Source organism: Lygodium microphyllum, chromosome 18 (assembly GCF_053477565.2).
Source record: "Lygodium microphyllum isolate KBCC chromosome 18, Lygodium_microphyllum_v1.1.10, whole genome shotgun sequence".
NCBI classification, from domain to species: domain Eukaryota; kingdom Viridiplantae; phylum Streptophyta; class Polypodiopsida; order Schizaeales; family Lygodiaceae; genus Lygodium; species Lygodium microphyllum.
In genome coordinates this window covers 141,549,586-141,572,789 of record NC_141152.1, presented here as the reverse complement: position 1 = coordinate 141,572,789, position 23,204 = coordinate 141,549,586, and positions in this window count along the sequence as shown.

Genomic DNA, 23,204 nt, shown 5'->3' with positions numbered 1-23,204 from the left:
ATGGGAAGTCAATAAGCATGGCAATGCTTTCTTAGCAAGACTATCTTTCTAGCACACAAAAAAGTGAAAAAGAAAAGAAAGAAAAAATTAACCAAGAAGACATCTAGAATCACCCTTGCCCCAACTCCTTCTTCCCATCCTCTCAATCCACTCTCTTTGAGGAATCCTACTATTCTCACGTATTTCAGAACCATTGCCCCCAAAGACATGGTCCAACTACCATGCATTTCATAGCAACCATAAGTGTGGTAGCTCTTGCTTTAACAACCCAACCACTCTTGGATAGTGCCACTCCCACAGCACCCCAACCCCTACTAGAGAGCACAACTCTTTCACCTATGTTACCTCTTCCACCACCAATACACCAAGTGCACCAAGGCCAATCTCTAGACTTTGGAACTACTCAAACCATAAGAAATTTCTTTCCCATAATAATCTAAACATTTAGAATTGCACTCCTCTTTAGTTTTCTCATTGTCCTTGCATCACTTTTGTAAAGTTGGTTACTACTTGCTAATGTTCATAAATCAAGGAGTTATTACTTGAATTATGTAGGTTATAATTATATAAGTAGATCCCAATATTTGAGTGAATAGATTAGAAAATATTTGTCAATCTTTGTGATCACAACAAAACATTTGTGGTAAGGTAAATCTATAATTACTACAATGTTTGCATTAGCTTAGCCATTGTTTGCTATGGTTGTATTTCCTACATGCAACTATTGATGGTATATTTTCGTATAGATGGTACACGGTTTTGTCAAGATGGTTATCCCCAAGCATCCTATGGGGTTCCCTCACCAAGAATCGATTTCCAACATAGTTGCTAAGTTCGGTCCCATTGTTAGGGTCTCTCCACAAGAGTGTCCAATTTATTGAAAACTGCAATGGAAAGGCTCTAGTTAGTAATAACCATAATGCTAATGAAGGAGGCAGCATCCTATGAGCCTGATGGATTTTGAAAGTATCCATTACTAGTTAGGGTGTGGTTTGGTGAGTGCTAGTATGGGACGGCAGGCTTGTACTTTCCCATCTAGAATGGGTAGGATTTTGCAGTTATAGACCGATTGTTTTGTATCTCTTAGTTCGGAATAGAGTTTAATTCTTTGGAAAAGTTTGTTTTGTAATTTTTTGTATCAATGCTTAAGTTACGTGAAGGAATCAATGCTAACAAGGATAATTAAGAAAGATAATTTTATATGTCTCACTTAATTGTGCTCAAGTAATTAGAAAACTAAAGAATATCTTATATAGAGGAAGCAAAAGGGTTGGCTAATGAGAATGCCCTATGGTAGGGTGGACTTAATAAGTTAGGTGGTTTCCCACAACTTAAGTAGAATAGAGCCAAATATGATGACTTCCTAGGTTTTGGTCATAGGATTGGCATAGCACTATTTTAGGGGGCAAAGCTAAGACTTTACCTTATGGGTACAATGATTAAGTTATCAAGCTTCTTATGATGTTGCTTCTTCTCTAATATTCTGGACTAGCAATAGTGATTGCATTGGCTTCCCAAACTCTCCTCTTTCCTCATTGATTTGGTATTGTAGAGGTGGCCTTCCTTCTTGATTCAAGGCACCTACCTTGTTTTTTAAACACATTGTCTACCTTTCTACTAACCCCTCAATCCAAAAGAAAAAAGAAAAAAGAAAAATCACTTTATACGTTTCATTTCTTTTCTCCAAGGTTGTAAGGAGTCCATTAGAAAAAGAGAGAAAACCCTTAATTTTTGCCTTAATCACTCTATTTGTTTTTCAAGAGAAAGAGAATGAAATAGAATACTTGAAATTTTATTTTTAAAATATTTTTGTTTTTAAAAATTTTTTAATTGTTCTTTTATTATTTTCATACTATTTCTTGCCACAACTTAATCATTTTCACAACTTAGAATGAATACTTATTCTCTTTATTTCATAAAAAACCATGAGGTTTTTCTTTGCAATGTGCAACCTATGCCTAACTAGCTACATGCATTTTGGAGTTGCATGCATACATGGCCTCCTATTCCATTATGTAGCGAGAGTGCAAGTGAACTCATGGTTGAATTGTCATGGTCCTAGCAAAATGGACCAAAATGTTGTGCTTCACACATGCAACATGTGGGATTTACGACATGCTCTTAAGAGCTTTGACACATGCAGATAATGTAGCTACCTCTCAAGTTACAAGCATCTACATCTCTACCATCCCAATAGATCTACTTAGGAGTAAGTAGTGATGGTACTCTAACATTAATTGAAGCAGAACTAAAATTGGCAACATATTTAGTATCACCTATCACATGTTTCTTCTACAATTACAGCTTCCAAAAAATCACCATGACATTTTTAAAATTCCATAAAATGTTAAAAATGCCCTTTACAAATCAATTCATGATGCATCATATAAGCCCATAATAGGTGGTTCTATCCAACTTATCTTCAACTGGAAACATACAAATTGCATCATTATTACCAATTATGGTCACTGGCTATAGTTGATGTAAAAATTGTATTTGCATAGGAAAATATGTACAAAATCAATATATATGTACACAATATGAAGGAGATTATAAGGGATCTTACTTTGCAAAATTGAGCAACTATCAAAATTTCTACACAAAAGGATGAAAGAGCCTACACAATACTGATAATAGTGCAAATGGAGGCCAAAATGAACCTAAAACACAAAGAACGGTACTAACATTATTTATCAACCTACAAACACTTGTCAAATCTCATTCCAATATAAGGAAATCAAATATAGGGTGTTGATGAGTCTGCCCAAGAGTCAAAGCCTACTCTGATACCAATTGTTGGATCTAAGATCACAAGAATTCACACATACAACTTGGAGAAGAAGATGCTTGAGAGCACACAACTTAAAGCATATTAAGAGGTATCAATGGAGATAATTTACAAGACTAAATATGCCACTTGATTGAAAAGTGAATAGGGGTGTATACAAGGCTAGGGGGAAAAAACCTCCTAGATAGGAAAAGTGTGCCCTATGAATTCTTAAGTGTGTTCACACACATCACTATCAAAACATGGTAAGATTTGGCATCTCCATGGCTATGAACATTAGCATCTCTAAATGACTATGAAGTCGTTCTAGTCCATGATTGACATAAGAAGGATATCTAGGACTGTTAGAGACCTTGATACTCATGATTAGCTCCTTGAGGATCATCATTATTAGTTCCTCAAGCATGACTAGTACTTCTAAGAAAATCACAACTACTTCCTTAAAGTTACATGTTGGCCAAATTATTTCTCTTAACCATTATCGTGATTGCTCTCTCCAATTGAGCACCAAGGTGACTTCCCATGACTTCTTGAAGAGCACACAATAGAGATATTGCCATATTCTCATAATGTGTGGTTTTTGAGTGTTAGGACTTGAAACGCGGGCCCGAAACTGGCTCTAAGCACTAGTCAAGCCTCTCTATACTCAAAGAGCACACCCTTTTGACCTCGCGGCCAAGGAGCATCTAAGGGATACATTGCCCTAACTTCTATCATGAATTTCATGTTTGTCTTAGATTGTCATCCAACGGTTAAGCCTTTCCCACACTCCTCAGAGGGAGTCCCTACACATATATCGGTATAAAAACACCTCGTAAGCACAAACACAAGGAGGCACCCCTCGATTGAATGCCGAGGCCTGTCGATTGCAGCTCTCCTACACCTTGGGGATTGGCCCCTCGATGCGCCACTAACACAAATAGCACGCATCATAAATTCCACTCTTGTTTTCAAACATTCCAGAAGATATGATATTTTCTCACTTAAGAGTCCCCAAGGAAATCAATCATCTAAACCTACAGCTTATGTATCTCACACACTCCATGTAGGTCATTTGTATAAGAAAACAATTGCAATGCATCCAAGAATGACACCATGTGATATGCACAATGCAGTTGTGTATGAACCATAGTACTCAATCATTTTTATGATTTTTAAAAAATAGCATTGTGAAGTGAAAATACATTTCTTGCAACGATTTCAACCTACACGTAATGCTACGTTGCTAAGGGTCAGCACCAAGCATCCTCATGCTACTCGACCCTCTTAAAACTAAATTATAAACGTCCTATATGGTATGCACAAGAAAATAGATCAAAATTTCAAATGTTATCAGAGCAAGTAATCACTCTCAAAACCCCTCCTTCTCCTTACCGTCTAAGTTATGCATCGTTGATAAGTGTAGGAGACATTTTTTCATGTGTTTCTCTTGTAAAAGCAGTAAAAATACACTTTAACATGGAGACAACACTAAACTAAGGCTTATCCCTCATACTCCATCCATGCCATATATCCACGAACATAAAGCATATTTTTTCTTACTTTTCTAATGCAAAAAACTAAAAATTTCAAAATTTTCACTATTTTTCTTCATTTATTTAGATAAAAATATTGATATTTATAATTTATGGATTGGGACTGATCACAATCACTGAGAATTGATTTTATATTCATTTCTACTCTATATGAACCCCAAATTTAAAAGAAAACCCCCAAATTTTATCATTTCTATGAAAATTCCATAATTGTGGGTTTTATGTGTTTTGGTATAAATCATTAAATGACTAAAATTTATTATTTTCTTCAATATTTTTGATAGATTTCAGCATTAAGAATCAAAGGAAACCATTTACAAACAATTTCATCAAACATCTATCATGAAACAAATGGAATGTTTGCTTACACATAGAATCACGAATTTGGAGACTCGTATTTCATGATTGGGAGGCCGATGATGCTCTCTCACAGTCCAATCTATGATATCCTTTGCTCTGCTTCCATTATTTCATCAACATCTTGCATCCAAATAGACCCCCTTCTCCCATAGAATCACGCGTGTGAACAGGCAGCACAAAAGGAGAGAGGAGGGAGGACAGAGAAAGACTGCTTTTGTATCTTCTCCACCTGGTAGTCATTATTTGATCAGAAAGCGGTGATGGAGAGTGAAAAAATGAGGAAGATGTTGAGTATGATCTATTGGGTGGCTTGCTTGTAGCCCCCACACCCCTCCTTCTCCAAAATCGATGCCATGAGGGGGTGCATTTGCTGCATGACGTTGTTTTGAAAAATGCGCTCCCCCCCCCCCCCCCCCCTTACACGAAAACTTTTTAGGGGCTTTGGCCCTCCCTAAAGTTCATGCCCATTTTATTTCCTCCCTTTTGGCCTATTTTGACCTTAGCAATGTCCACTCACAGTTCTTTTGTCCAGTGCCTGCTTTCAAATCTAAAAAATCCTACATGTTCGGCTTGACATCTCGAATAGCTGAGAAACTATCCTCTTCAATTCGGCCATTGAAAAAATTATGAAAAATCTGAAACCACGGCAACCGTTGATGTTTTGCATTTATGTCTTCCTCAATCTCTTAAAATTGTTGAATACTCATGTTCCTCTTCAATTAGCTTTAAATTTCTAGAAAAAATTTGCATTAATCCGCTCCTTTTTGACACTTCACAAGTCTTTAAATGCTGCTCTCATTGGCAACCACGGGATAGGGCGACTCAGCCCGCCAAATCCCACGAATTGATTTGCACAAACAACAACAAAAGGAAGCATCAAGCTGCCACAAAAAAATATTCTCAACCAATCACAAGAAACAATCTCACCCTGCCCCCTGATAGAATCAAGGCATGAGAATCCACAAGGAATAGGCCCAGCATAATCTGATAGAAATCCAAGGTGAGTCGCTAATCGATTGCTCTAACACTGAGTGGCTTAAAAACCTATCAAAGAGATCATCCTAGTGGTGGCCTGGACTACCTACCTAACTTAGGACAACGCGACTAGGACCTTCGACTAGGTGAGGACTCCTATGGCCTGGTCATCATATTTTTCTTGTAACACATTTTCCTCCCAAGGTTTTCATACTCGAGCGTGTAAAAAGGAGGGAGTTGAGCATAGAGTGACCCAAGGAGAATAGGGCATCGGCCTTAAGTCTTGACTCGGTACCCAAGAACCTACCAAGCTCTCGTGAGGCGACACTTAATCTTTTTCTCTTTCGCTCACTTTTGTTTTTGATCCAACCTTTCTTTTTTTTTTCTTTTATGGCAAGATGTCACCCCAAGGAAGGGCAAGGCATCAGGTCTGACTCATCCCCAAGAACCTACTAGGCCTCAGCAATGCGATAATCAACTTCTTATAAGAATTTTCTTCCTCTTTTTTTTCATTTTCTGATTGAGGGGTTAGAACCCCTTTTTACACACCTTTGTAAATTTTATCTTTAGATATATTCAGAACTTGATTTTCTTTGCTATTTTGGTAGGCTTCTCTAATTGCCTCACACTAGCAGGGACTCCTAAGATAGGTGCCTAGCAAGCAGGAAGGGCAGGGTCACAAGGACTACCCTCTATCACATGTCTTTAATGCCTGGCAATGTCCTAACACAGGAGGTAGACAACTACTCAAATCTCTCCCAGTTATACCTAACCAAACCCTAGGATGAGCCTAAGACGTCATGCCTTGATTGTTGGTCCCCACAAATGAAAAGAAAATAACCCCCACATGTATATATAACACTATTAGCTTAAGGGAAAAACTCGAAAAGGCAACGATACCACCTGGAATGGCTACAAGAAGCTCTGCGCATCAAAGGCTCCCTCCCAGGCACTTCGTCCAACTTGTGTGATGCAATGACTAAAACAGAAAACCATTAAACATACTTGCACCAAATAGACGTATGGCCTCTTAGCCTAAAGAGATATAACATTTCACAACCAAATGAATGGCCCTCTTGGCCTTACGAAGTAAAACATTAGAATTGGACAGAGGTGACCCTATTGGCCTTATGAAATAAAACAATTTATTACCATTCAACATAGCGTACTACTAAAATAATCCCTTGGTCCTAATGTTACTCGACTAAAATACAAAACCAACCAAGGATAAAGCTTCTTAGGTCCTACACTAAGTGCATCAGGTTATTAGCTAATCTACCTACATAAATAGCAAGGGGTGTCTGACGAATATGACGATACACAATCCTATGCGTCCATGACAGAGTAGGAATATCCTCACTTGCTACTTGACTCATAACCCAAACTAACTAGCGGTCACCGAAATATGACATGTCAGCAAGAATGCCCCAAAGTAGTCTAGGGCTAACATTAGGAGATAATTGTAAGGGCTCTCCTAGACCACAATAAAAAAAGACATCTTCCATGAAAGCATAGTTAGCCAGGGAATCCATAAAGTGATTCCATTTTCGAGGAACTAACTGACAAGTCACCATCTCAAAGATATGCAGCATATCCAAGGTTGCACGACGGTACGTCTGTAAAATGGGATTCCACACACTATAGGTCCCATTTAGCTTATCGATTACTAATTGCAAGTCATCTTTAACCAATAATTGACAGATATTACCACATTGGGCTATATTTAGCCCCATGATCAAGGCCTTGTATTTTGCCATATTATTAGTAAAAGAGGGTCCTAAATAGACTCCCATCTTCATGACAACTCTACATCAAGGATCTTTATTGACCACACCAATGCTCACATGTTTAGTGGGCCCTCTGGAAGCTCCGTCAAAATACATAGTATAAACCCAGGCTTCATTAATAGCCCATGCCATAATAATCGGCTCACTTGTACGTATGATAATCAAAATCAAGTTGAGAGAGAGGATGTATAACGTGCACAATCCCTCCTTCCATGTTGAACTCGATAGGAATGCTAGTCAGAAGTCATTAAAAATGATGGCAGTAGACCTTAATTTCCCATGTAAAGGATCTGTCTTGCCACTCAACAACCTGATACCTTTTGCTGCACTAGATCACTCGATCTTGGTGTTGATCAAGACATGGATGCTCCAAATAGGGAATGATGTATTCCATCTGCTCATCTTGGTACCTAACACTATACATTAAGGCTAAATCCTGAAGGACCTACACAAGCAACAAGCCCAACATTAGCCCTTACACATAGTAAGTCTTCAATTTATTAAAGTTAACTTTAGTATTAAACTCTAGCCCCTGTAAATCTGCTAGAAGGTGTTGAGAATCAACAATCACACACAACAAAACAGCCTCTTTGTATGGAGCTTCAGGGTCAAGGATATGCAGGCTAACTTATCCCATATGCACAATGGTGCCTACTGCAGTTTCCTACTTTCCTATAAAGCATTGTACTTGCCTCCTTTCTTAATGCAATGATAGTACTCTTTTCTTTTCAGTGAAGTGTCAATGTCATTGTCCACATACACAAGATTGTGTTTATGAGTCCAAGTCTCAATCTTGGAACCTAATTCACTTGTGTAACAAACAGTATCTTTATCTTCTCCATCATGAGTCCACACTTATCATTTCATCCTCCATAGCTTCCGATTTTGCCATGCTCTAGATCCCACATTTCTCACATGGTATCAGAGCCCAGTCGGGCATGGCATAACTCCCTTCTTTGCTCTCTCAGTCCCTCTTAACCTCAGGTCAGCTCATGGTTCTCATTTTCCACCTCCATCTTCACTTGATCTTCTTGGCAGCCATAGCCACCTTGTACCTATCCTGCTTCAAGCTCTTAGATCTCTTTAATCAGACAAGATCTTGACAAGCTTTCTTCTGGAGAACTATAGCCCTGCTCCTGGAGCTCCTCTCTATCACCTCAGAGCTCAACATTAGGCCATTTCAAGCTCAGCATTGTGAGTCTACACAGTTGTTGCCCTATGTTTCTGCCAGAGCCAGATAGACCCTGCCAACTTTGAGGAGCTGGATCTTGCAATAGAGGGCATAACTCTTCACGCTGTCTTCTACAAAGTTGTTCCCCAACTTCAGGGTAATATCTTGGCACAACACAACTTGACATTGCACACTCTATGCGACGGCATTGCTGAAATTCATTGTTGTTGTCAGAATTGCGCCTGCTAACGTTCAAGCTGCTGCCGCCATCGCTACAGGTCGCGATGTTGATGACCATGATAGGGCATTGATAGCCCATCATTCAAGCTTCATTTTGATGAAAAAAGTTTTGAAAATGATCCACTGTAGCTCCTGCAATCAGCAAAAAACCAGGCTGCCCCCAGAAACCCTAATGCAAAAGCCATAGCCAAAGCTTCAAAATTCTGACATTTTTCACTGTTCTCTCACTGAAGTTATCAACAGTGATTTTAATCACTGAGCAATACTCTCTGAAGTTCATTAAAGTACTGTCACTCAGATTTGAAGGTATCAGTATCAAATCAAGAAGGGGAAGATTACACTTGGATTTAAAAAGAGTAAAGGACTTTGCAGATTTGGTATTCATTGACACTCAGTTAGTGTTTTTTAGCACTTGTGTCTCTCAACCAACTCTTCTGCTGCTCAAATCTAATAAGTCTGAAGTTGATTTGCTACTGTTCCCGTAAGTCTAACATGGGAAAAGACTCTCCAAATGCTCAATTCAAAGGAGTCGGTTTTCACACCTGGCAAACCCGCATCAAGCTCATCTTGATGAAAAAGGGTCTCTAGGCCATCACAAATGGCAAAGAGAAGAAACCTCGGGACACGGACCTTGCAACTACTTGGCAAAAGAATGATGACAGAGCCCAGGCCATTATCAAACTGGAGCTAGACGACAGTTATATCCACCATGTGGATAACTGTGAGACCTCACAGGATACATGGAAAAGACTTGACACCCTGTTCGGTGCACAATCTAAATCATCAAAGTATGGTCTCCTGATTGAGTTCTTCAGACTTGAAATGAAGTCCAGTACATTACTTTCCACACATCTCAATTACATGGAAGGACTCCTAACCCAACTTGCAGGAATCAACATTAAAATGGATGAAGATGTTTGCATCGGTGTTCTACTTAAGAGTTTTCCTCCTGAATATAATAATGTATCAACAACTTTAATCAACATGCCAAATCCTGAACTTGTTGATATCCAGGCATCACTGTTAGAAGAGGAAAAGAAGCTAAAAACTAAGGAAGAACCAAGTACCTCTAGAGATGAGCGTGCATTATATGTTGGCAACGGGTACAAAGGCAAGAAGGATCAGCTCTTTTGTGACTTTTGCAAAAGGACCGGACACACCGAGAAGTTCTGCCACGCAAGAAAGAGATCCCAAAAGGCCTATCTAGTCGCAGTCAAAGAAGAAGAAGAAAATGGAGCAAAGGAAGATGAAGATGAAGATGAAGACCACCAGGATCGGAAGGACAAGACTAATCAGTCCTTCTACTCTCATAACTCTGATAGACTATTTTAAAAGCCTTGTATTTCCTTGCCCTAATGCTTCCTGCCATAAGCTTTGTAAACTCCTTATGTAACTTGGCATTACAGTCCCTGTACACTTTGTGAGGCCCCTGTTACAGCCTCTGGATGTCCATCATGTTTTGGTGCCCACACTTAGCCTTTTTTGCAACAGCCTCTGGTGTCTACCATGTTTGTGGTGTGCCCACACTTTGCAGGTGGTTCTCATTACAGCCTCTACACACTTTGTGCCTTTCTAGTTGTGATTGAGGAGGGGTGTTGAGAATCAGCAATCACACTCAACAAAACAGCCTCTTTGTATGGAGCTTCAGGGTCAAGGATATGCAGGCTAACTTATCCCATATGCACAATGGTGCCTACTATAGTTTCCTACTTTCCTATAAAGCATTGTACTTGCTTCCTTTCTTAATGCAATGATAGTACTCTTTTCTTTTCAGTGAAGTGTTAATGTCATTGTCCACATACACAAGATTGTGTTTATGAGTCCAAGTCTCAACCTTGGAACCTAATTCACTTGTGTAGCAAACAGTGTCTTTATCTTCTCCATCATGAGTCCACACTTCTCATTTCATCCTCCATAGCTTCTGGTTTCGTCATGCTCTAGATCCCGCATTTCTCACAGAAGGGCCGTAGAGCCATTCTTTCCTAAACATATAAACTTGTATGGTCCATCCCATTTAGGTTCTAATTTTCCTTGAAAGAGCTCTCGACAAGCATCATAATATAACTCTAACTAACCTTTCAAACATTTGTACTTCTTAGCCCAAAGATCATGAAGGGCTTTCATTCTCCTCTTCCCTACTTCTTGATGTAGTAAAGCCCGCAACCAAATCTCATCAAGATGTGCCAAAGAAGTATACCATTCCTGTAACACTTCTTCCTCTCCGAATGATTGATTGAGGGAAAAATGGATAGTGGGGAGCTCTATTTCTAATGGCAAAACACACTCCTCCCCATACACTATCTTGAACGGGGTGTGTCATGTGGCTCTCTTGAATGTCATGTTGTAAGGCTGCACTGCCACATCTAATTTCTTATCCTAGTCACGCTTGCTTTTCGATACTAACTTGGATAAGATTCCCACCAATTTTTTATTTATTCTCTCAACCTAACCATTTGCTTGAGGGTTATATGGGGTAGTCTTGTTGTGCTTAATCTTCAAAGCTTCACTTAGGGCCACTATAACCTTGTTCAAGAAGTGTGTCCCGTCCCTCAATCAAACACAATCTCCTTCGGTGGACCAAATCGGAAAACAATTTTCTCCATAATGAAAGTGGTCATCTCCTTAGCATTGTCCTTCACCGTTGCTTGAGCTTCAGACCACTTTTTAAAGTAGTAAGTTGCTACAATAATGTACCACTTTCGTGTAGTTGATGAAGGGTATATTGGTCCCACAAAATCAATACCCCATTTTCAAAGGGTAACGTAACCAAAATGGGATTTGGAGGTCGCCTATGATTTTCCCTCGCATTGTGTCTTTCACAAACATCATAGCACTTAACATAACTGAAAGCATCTTGGAAAATCAATAGCCACCAATATCCAACACAGAGAGTTTTTTGGGCAGTAAGCCAGTTAGTAAAATGTCCCCCACATGTTGAATCATGGCACTCCTCAAGAATAAATGGCACCTCCTTGGGTACTATACAACAACAATAGATATCATCTACTCCTCTCTGATAAGTGACATTTGCTATAATAAAAAAGCATAATTCTTATTGCTTGATCTTTCTCTTTTTAGACTTCAATAAAGCAGCCATGAATCCTCCTGTAGATTAATAATGTGTTATAGTTGCATACTAGGAAGGGACGGAAGCTGTATCAATTTTAAATAGACATTCAATATCATTTTCCTAAGCCAAAATTTCATTTGGCTCCCTAAACTCTAGAAGACATTCTACAATACCCTGTAGCTTCGGTGGCTTGCTCCTAATCTCATAATCAAACTCTTGCAAAGTGATTAACCACTTTGCTAAATGGTCAGGCGACTACAACTTGTTCAGCAATAATCTGAGTCCTTCTGCCTTTGTAAATAATACTATCTTCTCATAGAGAATATAAGGCCTAAATTTCTTTAGCACACAAGACCATTTCAAGGCACAATTTCTCCATGTACGCATAATTAACTTTAGATATTCCCAACTTCCTACTAGTACATGCAATTGGATGATACCATTTCTCCTCCCAAATTTGAGCTAAACAATAGCTGATACTATGCATTGTGACTGTTGAAAATATATAGAAAAGGTCACCTCTTCTGGGTGCTTTTAGGATTGGTGGCATTTTTGCTATTTCCTACTTCACATCCTCAAAGGATACTTGACAAGCTTCATTCCACTCAAACAGACAGTTAAAAGATAGGAGGTTTGTCAATGGCAATGTTGTTTCCACCAGTGATAAATCTTCGATAGCATGCCACTAATGACATAAAGTTGTGCATCTCTTTTGGAGTACATGATGAGCTCATAGAGACTATAATCTTTATCTTTTCAGGGTCAATGTTGCAATACCAGCTGATCTAACCACATGGCCGAGTAACAACCCATAGGGCACTCCAAGTACACACATTCTAGGGTTAAGAGCAATGTAGAACTATCTGCAATGCACAAAACATTTCCTCATAATAATCAGTTGTCGCTACCTTGTCAGTTGTTTGTTGGCAAGACCCAAGCGCATTGCATAGACTAAAGGCCATCACATGATACACAAAGGTACTGAAGACAATGATAAATGTCATTTTCAATTTGTCTTCCTCCACAATAGCCATCTAGTTATATCCAACAAAGAAATCCATAAATGAATAGATTTCCCTACCCGATAATTGATCCAAAATCCAATCAATGAATGGCAACGGGTAGTAATCCTTAACCATCTGCTTATTAAGCTCTCTAAAATCTATGCAAAGCCGAATCTGATTGTTCTTCTTCTTCCTAATAATAACTCATGAACACCATTCCATGTGTTGAACTAGAAATATCATGCCAGGCTTTTATAGCTTTGTCAATTCTTCGAATAGCCCGTCCCTTAATTTGAAAGGCATACGCCTTACTTTTTATTGCACAGGGCAGCTAGCTTACTTCAAAGGAATTGTATGAATAGCCAAACTGGGAGGAATTCCTCTTAGTTCATCATAACTCCAAGAAAAGATATCGCAAAATTCTTGAATCAAGGACACATAGTCCTTCCTTTCTTTCGAACTGAGCATGGACCCTAATTTAATTGGCCGTGAATCATTCATCATACCAAGGTCAAGCTCAATCACATCTGTATCCCTTATTCTCTCTTGAGCCTCTATTGGCTCATTCAAAGTCACTTGGTAGTAGTGGATCCCTCATTGGATTCTTCATTTGATGACGTCTCACTCAAAGATGGAGCACCTAGCATATCAAACTTTGACAAAGATAAAGGAACTCTCTCACTCTGAGGAGATTCTGGATAGGCATCTACTACTACATGTCTAGCACCTTGACCAAAGATCAATCGCCCAGTAGGTATTTCAACCTGACAGTCAGCTTGTAAGATCCATGGCCTGCCTAGCAATACTTGATAGCTAGGTCGCCCTGCAAACCTAATGACTCTAAAGTCCAAAATGCATTCTACATTGGCAATAGTCACATGGACTTTAGTGATGCAACCTTCGGGTTGTCTTAAACTGTCATTGACCATTTGGAGGATCATGGAGACATCTTTTTTTATTTCTAATCCCAGTCTCTCCATCAATTCCAAACTCATAATATTGACAGAGGATCCTATGTCCACAATACCATAGTCCACTAATATTCCATCAACGTATGCTCCTACCCTCGAACAATGCTTTTTAGCATGCTCAAACCAATCATCTCTTACTCGCACTATTCCTAAGGGATCAATGATATACCTAGTGCATAGAATCTTCTTAAATTCCTTGTGCACTCCTGAAGACAACTTAATCAACTGTAGAAGATTTACATCTAGCTTAACTTTTCAAAGAGAACTTGCTAAATCAAATTCATGATAGCTAGCAAGAGCTCGCTTTTCTTGCCAGACCATTCTCTCTTTTGGACTTTGAAATAGCTTTGGCTCTTCTTTCCTACCTTTTTCCTTCTTCTTTGGTGACTCCTTATCCTTCTTGGGGCGGCTTTACCATCTATGGCCTTGAGAGTTCTGCCTTCCATATCGGGATTAAGGACTTACACCCCCTTATTATATTGCTTGGGGTTTCCCTCGACAGGTTTTGCCTTCACTTTTTCGACCTCTTTACCGTTTTTGACCTCTCGTATAATAACCCATAGATTAGAAGCTTCAGTGCCATTGACACAAATAGCTTCTATAAGGCTAACTCCACTACCACTAGGTAGCTCTTCTACCATAGCTTTCTCTATTTCTAATATTTGTTTCAATCATTCATCTTGTTGGTGGTTATTCCCTTGTGCTCGATGATTAACTAGATTTGGTTATTTACTTCCTTGCTAGAGAGAGCTAATCTTACTCCAACAAGTATTAGCTAAATGATCAAACTTCTTCAGGGCATCAACTCCCTATCAAATTCTATTGCTTGTTAAGGAAATTGACATCAACGCCTATTTTTCTATATTGTCCGCTAATCATATCAGTATAGTGCTTCATTGTATCCTTAACCTCGCCAAAAGACATTCGAGGCACTTGACTCACAACCGCGATCATCTATTGATCATTCCATTGGCCTAACCACTTGATTAGGGATTGGCTATTGATTCTCTAGAATAATGATAGGATTTATTATTGGGCTTCCAATAATTGGTGGAGCCATTTGACTATTTATAAACATGGTCACACTAGGAGGAGTTGGCAACATGGACACATTTGGAATCATGCTTCCTCTCCCATTAGGAGGACTCATGGGTATCCCTTGACCTCCATTCATCAGCACTAAAGTATTTCCAAACCCTAAACTCAGATTCTAGTTGGACCTAGAGGCATAAGCCGCTTGTAATCGCGATTCTACCTCTTCTGCTCATATAATAGCTGTGTTAATGTTTGCAAGAGAAACATTGCTCAACTAAACTTGAATGTTAAAAGTCTAGCCCATTCAAAAAGTATTGCAACCGAGCAACAGCTAGAATAGGAATATAGGTTTGCAACTTACAAAATACCTCCTTTAGTTTCTTGGAATACTGTAGAGGCGAGCACAAGCTCAACCGTCAAGACCCACGGACTGCTCATTGTTCAAGAATTCCAAGTCGAGTGCTAATGGCTACCTCTCACATAGCCGATGCACTATCCATCTCTACGAGTGTAGTAAGCTTACCTCCATGCTCGATCAATTTCCCTCCTCTCCCGAGCACTCCGATAGCTCCACGATCCAAGTGCAAGCTTCACATCATCAAGCTCCACACTCCAAGCTCTATTGCTATGAGCAAGAGAAGAGAAGAGAAGTCCGAGCACACCAACATCTGACCTAGTTTAGGGTCCTAAGTCCTTAAAGGATACATCACAATTTCCCAAGAAAAAGAGGAGAAAACAATGAAAACAATGGCAATTGCTAGGGGTTGTAGATACCAAGAAAATTGAGACCAAGAGCACTGAAGAGCTGACAAATAAAGCATCGAGTCCATTCAACAATGAACCCATTTCCATCTCTCCTAACAATGGTGAAACCTCAAACTTATCCATGTGTTTTGAAAAATCAAAGCAACCATTACCATCAACAGTTTCTTGTAACACTCAATCCATCAACAATAGAACTTGCATTGACACATCAAGATTGGATACAACATTGTCACAACAAGGTGACCAGACTATACTAGTCGCATTTGAGGAAAACCATGATACAATAGCAACAAAGCTTCAAGAGAAGCACGAAAACCTTGAGGATATAAGCAATCCTAGCATTGACCAATCTTGCTCATCTAGGCCCAACCCCCTGGCTATGCTAAGGCCTAGAGAGACTCCTAGAACCTTGCATGAGATAGCGACCGAGCAAGCCTTCATAGAACATAGAAGTGTCACAGAGTGCTTGACTAAGTTGGATGCTAAACTTAAACTATTCGCAGGTGTCTACATCCTTGCAGACATGGGCACATTCCCTAGGGAGCAACTTGAAGAATACTTGCCATGTCCCCTATCTGAGAAAGATCAAGAATATCTTAATGACCACTACGACATGCTCCTACATAAGCGCATACAACTCATCTCTAACTGAGGAGGCCAACGAGCTATGCTTAACTGTGGCATTCAACAAAGCGCCTTGCCAACCAAATCCCTTAGAGATAGAGAAACTAAAGCAACAATCAGAGGATCAAAGTCAATTTGAAAAATTTTGGTTTGAAAATCACGTTGCAATGGTTGAACTAGCAGCCCAAGTCTTAGAGGAGCGATTGGCCAAATGGCAGACCCAACCTATGTGGCACCAACTTCCTTTTGAGTAATGACTGCCATTCAGGGTATGGACTTAGCTGGAACTAGCCATGAAAACTCTCTGGTTGATAAGGTTCTCACTCAGGAGGAGCTACATGTTGCAAGTAGACTCAAACAAGGTACCATCCTACTCGATGTTGCAAAATATCTCTTGTTATTAAGTAGGATGCCATGAGTACTAGATGCGTGTGCCACACTCCAGTACAATCTTGAGTTCTACAACTAGTTTTTATCTTCATAAAGTGACATGGATTCATAAACTTTATATAAATAAATAGTGAGTTTTGTGACTATGTATAAATAATACCAACACACACATGCAATGATAGTCAAGCGCAAGCAAAACATTTTGGGTTTGACAGGCTGAGCTCCTCAAGACCTCCCCTCACCACATGTCTAGAAGTCATGTGACCATTTTTGCTTCCAGGTGGAGGGCGTGCAGCCCTCATTGCCACCATTGGAAGCCTTGGCCAACACTTTTGAGGGTGTAGATAGGATGTTCTCCCCTTCTACAGGCTTTTCCCCTCTTTCAATCTATCCTTTCAGGGATGAGCCCTACCCCGTTCCATGACAACCAGTTTGAGAAACTTCACACAAGCAAAGATATGCTATTAGCTGGAATCCGCCCCATAGTTGAGGCAGGAAAAATATCATCACAGGGGCCGTCCCTGTAGCGTGTCCACCTATTGGCTATCCATGCACATTTCTGCAGTCCATCGAGAAACAAATCTAAGCATGGCCGCCCGGCACTCCCATAGAATGTTTTAGGGTTTGTCACCTGGGGTCTGCCGAGTCCGCCTCGCAACAGAACGTTTGTTGCCGAACCCACTAGGATCGACCCAAAACTTGAGTCCCTAGGGGTCAAGGTCTCCTGAAAATATTCTAGTGTCGGATTTTGGACATCCTACTTTATGTAGAGATACCCAATCCGAAGCAGACCCATGCCACACTTAGTTCAAGGAGAATGGGAAATGAGAGGGTTGTGCTACTCAACCTTTCTACCCATAGGGCATAGTCCCATCCCGATCCCCTAAAATAGCATGAATTGGGTTCCACCCTAACCATATCTAAGGGTCAAAGGATGGTAAAACCTTGTGAGAGGCCTCCCAGTTCTTTGGGACCACCCTTACCCGTTGGGGATTCCGCCCACCCGCTTCCCTTGATAGCTTTAGTTTTCTAGTTAGGTCCTACCATAATTATATGTGATATTTAAAACGAGTTTCTTTAATTAAGCCTTTAGGGAATAGGGTTTGTTTGCGTAATTTATGGCATAGACACGAATTCAAAGGGAGCAATCCTTTGAAAAACAAGGTCAAAAAAATTCCTTAACTTATCTTCACGTTAATCTTTGTCTCCTGTCCATATAGGAGGAAAATTTATATATTCCCTTCTATTCAACAGAAGTCCCAATCCAAAACACATGGCACCATAATTTCTATCCTTGATCTAGAATAGGATCTTCCAATGCCCCAGACGTTGGGCTCACGATAGTCTATAGCTTTGTTCCAAACTCGGCAAGGGTGTCCAAAGCTCCACTGACCCCAAGCGACCTAGGAGTGAGACACACTTTTCGTGGATGGCCTTTTCACCACTCCACCTTCGATGTATGAATCGAACAGTGCCCTCTCGGGTTGAAACATAGTGTGACCTTGGAGATGATCCACCCGTGCAAAATATCCTTCCTTAATTAATCCAATTAAGAGCCAAGCACAATCAAGGCAGTCAACCTAATAACATCTTCCAAGAAGAACATTCTTTTTTTCCCCATGGCAACTTGCCATTACAGACCCCTGCCATGCATTTACCATCAAACACAAGCACTTGGAATAATCATCCAGTTCACATCTCACAATCAGTCTAATGCAAAAGCATTTAGAATGTTATCTAATTAATCCACAAAACAATGGCATCCTTTTCCAAACATTACAAGAATATTCATGATAGCCTTCCATCGCGTGTTTGCTCTCCCCCTTGGGATCTAAGTGATTCCATGAAAATTTTACTTAACACTTTCTCCATCAAGCTAGGACATTGCTCAAGACATGAGTTCTAATAATCCCTTACTTTGGTTGATAACCAAACCCTCTTCCTAACAAGTACAAAAGCATCAGTCTCTCCTTTTGAATTATGGTTTCCTAACCCTTAAGCCTTTACTTGCCCTAGAGTTTTTGCTACATCTAACCCAACCCCAAACAGGATTAATAAACATAGCCACTATGGGACAGATTTCAAGGCACCTAAGTCCTAACCCTTATGGTCATTGTTTGTGTTAACTATGTACTAGAGTTTCAAGATTGATTTTCCTCTAGGATAGATTACTTATCATCAGATCTGTCAAGCATGCAAGCTCTACATACTTCAAGTATAATAAGATACTTTATCTATTAATTTCGAGGAGGGGAGAGTCAACAATACCTTGGAACCTTGTATGTCGTTCATACTACATATGGCTTTGTCACATAGCATCTAGGTGCAGCTAACTTCCCTAGATACATGCGCTTTGTAAACTCCATCTTTTGATTATTGCGACAAACTTACCGTTTTCAATAATCCCTTCTCGTGTGGCTTAGCGCAAGTCCAACACATCTCACACGTGAATCAAAGTGAGAATTCATTAACTTGGAAATACATTGCTTATGTTTGGTATCGTAGTTGGATGGGTTTCCATTTGCGCCCGCCATTTTTCACTTGGGGGCCATCCCCAATATTTGCAAGTCACAGTGGACTTCCGCACCTTGTACCCGAGTAGTGGAGCAGTTTGCGAGTGATGGATAATCTTGCAAATAGGTATAGGTCCACAGCCACAAGGGAAGGAGATGCGTGTGGCCACCCCCTTTGGAGGGGAAGAGAAAGAATCTCGCTTCTCTCTCTCTCTCTCTCTCTCTCTCTCTCTCTCTCTCTCTCTCTCTCTCTCTCTCTCTCTCTCTCTCTCTCTCTCTCTCTCTCTCTCTCTCTCTCTCTCTCTCTCTCTCTCTCCCTTTTCTTCTTCTCTCTCTTTCTCTCTCTCTCTCTCCTCTTCCTCTTCTTCTTCTTCCCTTCTTCTTCTCCTTCTTATCTTCTTCTCTCCTCTCTCTCTCCCTCTCTCTTACTCTTCTCTTCTTCTCCCTCTCTCTCTTCTTCTTGTTCTTTTTCTGTTCTTCTTCTCCTCCTTCTCTCCTTCTCTCCTTCTCTCCCTCTCTCTTACTCTCCCTCTCTCTTCTTTTCCCTCTCTCTCCCTCTCTCCTTCTTCTTCTCTTCTTCTTCTCCTGCTTCTCCTCTTCTCTTTTTCTTCACCTCCTTCTCTCCTCTCTCTCCCTCTCTCTTCTTCTCGCTCTCTCTCCCTCTCTTCTTCTTCTTCTCTTCTTCTTCTCCTCTTCTCTTTTTCTTCACCTCCTTCTCCCTTCCTCTCTCTCTCTTCTTCTTCTTCTTCTTCTTCTCTTCTCCTCTTCTTCTCCTCTCTCTCTCCCTCTCTTCCTCTCTTCTTATTTTTCTTCTCTTCTTCTCCTCTCTCTTCTTCCTCTCTCTCCCTCAACATGTTGCCCAATGCCTATGCCCTTCCATTCCAATCCGTCCCCCTACCCCTTACAATGGGGGGGTTTATATAATGGGGGGAGGAGGGGTAATATGGGGGTGTGATGGAGGCCCTTCCCTCCATGTGGGTGACCAGGGTGGAGCTGCTGCCATGCATCCCACCTCTATCGACATCATCACCTTCACTTCCTCCTTGCATTTGTCGCCACTCTGCCACGTCACTTAGCTTCTGTGGCTCCCCCTCCCTCTGCCAGCTGGAGACATCGACAGGGGGGCCTTTAAGAAAAATCTAATTAATTTTTATTAAAGTTAAAGGAGGGGTCGTATGCGGAAGTGAGTAGAACATTACATCCTCTCCCCCTTGGAGAACTCGAGATGTCCTCATCTCAGAAGAAACTGGAGAAGACAAGCACTAATGGGGCTCAAGGCTTGTGCATTAGGACCCACCATGCGTCCACTGTGCTACTCTCATCACTCATAAGCATGCGGTCTTTTGAAACACAACTTATTGTATTGGATATATTTGGATTACAAGAGAAAGGTTCATTGTAATTACATCTCATGGATATCTTCTAGGGTTTTCCTAAGGATCTGGTGTAATCTGGATTTTTGGAGCTTGTATAGCTTCATTTAATTGTAAGTTCAAGTTCTCCTTGAATCTTTTTCGGACAATTGATGTAGTTATGTCCAATGTTGTGGCATTCGGAGCATTGGTGTTTAGGGTGCTTTGGACATCCCCTTTTGAAATGACCTAACTCCCTGCAATAGAAACAGCACGAAGCTTTATCACTTGGAGTAACAAGATTTCTGGTCGTCCTTGGTAGGATTTTTTAATTTAGGAAAATTGTCCTAGGATCCTTTCAGCAGACTGAAGTGGTCCTTTATCGCAAAAACTTTGTTTTCAAATTGTCCTCTTTTTAGACCTGGACTAAGGTCCATGGTCAATTGGATTTGCTTGTAGTATTAAAGAGTACTCCCAAACTTCATCATTATGGCAAGTCCCAATCTATATTAGTTAAGAAGAACACTTGAGGAAAGTTCATTGAAAGTTCTAGGCTTAAAATATATGCAACTTGTATTACTCAGGTTAACTATAGTTGCAAGAGTAAAGTTTATTCCAATACAAGTTGTATTTCATGTCGACAAAATTTCTAGGATTTCTAATCATCTTGAAGAGGTATAGTGGGTTCTAGGTCTTCTTCTTCATCTGATTCCTCTATATATCCATAGACCACACTTGTGTAGCCTAGTTTCCTTGGGGGTCCACAGTCTTTTGGACTTAGGTTAGGGTGGTATGCTTGAACATGCCCTAGCTCATTGCAATGGAAGCATTGACGGTAGGGACATCTCCTACGGATATGCCCTATGTCTCCGCACGTGTGTTATCTCTTGCCTTGATCTCAGGAAATATCTTTGTGACAATTACCCGACCCAAGTTCTTGGACGATTGGCTTTGCTCAAAGTAATGCATCTTCCAAGTCCGTTGGACGCATTGCTTCTAGACAGTGGTTCAGAGGAGTGTTTAGGCCATGGCAAAACTTGGATACTTGCTGTGCAATATCCATAGGTGGTGCGTATTTTAGTAGGGTTACAAACTTTGAGTAGTAGGCTTTCAGGGTTAATTCCACAATTTCTTAAGCTTGAAGAATTCATTCATCTTCAAAGTTTGGTAGGTCGAAGGTATTGTCCACATACATCACCTTTCAGTAGAGCCCAAGTGACAACGGCTTCAGAAACACCTTGATCTTTGCACCATTGCTTCCACCATAACCAAGCCTGGTCAACTAGCTTAAGTTTGGCTATCACTGCTCGATTGGTAGAGGTAGTTCATGAAGAAGAGAAATAATCATCCATCGACTTAATCCATATCTCCGCCTCTACTACGACATCTATCCATTCTGCGTTAAATTTGGGTGCCTTCGTTTGCTTGAGAAGGAATTTCTTCTCTTGCATGTTAGCATTCATGGGTGTGGAAGGTGCCTAACAATCAAGCCATGACAGTTAGGTTATTCTATTTAGGATATGTCTATGAACCATACATTAATCAATCACACAACATTACGAAGCTTTACTCTAATACCAATTGTAACGCGCCCACCTATCGGCTATCAAGGCATGTTTCTGTGGTCCATCGAGAAATGAATCTAAGCGTCGCAGCTCGGCACTCCCATGGAACGTTCTGGGGTTTATTGCCTAGGGTCTCCTAAGTCCAGGTTGCAACAGAACATTCACTACCAAACCCACTAGGATTGACCTAAAACTTGAGTCCCTAGGGGTCAAGGTCTCCTGATAATATTCTAGCATTGGATTTTGGACATCCTACTTTATGTAGAGATACCCAATCTGAAGCAGACCCATGCCGCACTTGGTTCAAGAATAATGGAAAATGAAAGGGATGTGCTGCTCAACCTCTCTGCCCATAGGGCATAGTCCCATCCCGGTCCCCTAAAATGGCATGAATCGGGTTCCACCTTAACCATATGTAAGGGTCAAATAATGGTAAAACCTTGTGAGAAGCCTCTCAGTTCTTTGGGACCACCTTGCCATAGGAAGAACCCGTCGAGGATTCTGCCCACCCGCTTCCTTTGATAGCTTTAGTTTTCTAGTTAGGTTCTATCACAATTACGTGTGACACTTAAAACCAACTTCCTTAATCAAGCGTTTAGGAAACAGGGTTCATTCGTGTAATTTATGGCACAAACATGAATACAAAGCAAGCAATCCTTTGACAAACAAGGTTAAACAAATTCCTTAACTTATCTTCATGTTAATCTTTGTCTCATGTCCATATAGGAGAAATAATATATTCCCTTCTGTCCAATAGAAGTCTCAGTCCAAATCACATTGCACCATAATTTCTATCCTTTATCTAGAATAGGATCTTCCAACCCCCCAGACGTTGGGCCCACGAAAGTCTATAGCTTCTCGTTCTAGACTCGGCAAGGGGTGTTCAAAGCTTCACTCACCCCAAGTGACCTAAAAGTGAGACACGCTTTCGATGGTTGGCATTTTCACCACTCCACCTTCGGCCCGTGAATTGAGCAGTGCCCTCTTGGGTTGAAACACGGCGTGACCTTGGAGATGATCCACCTAGCATGCAAAATATCATTCCTTAATTAATCCAAT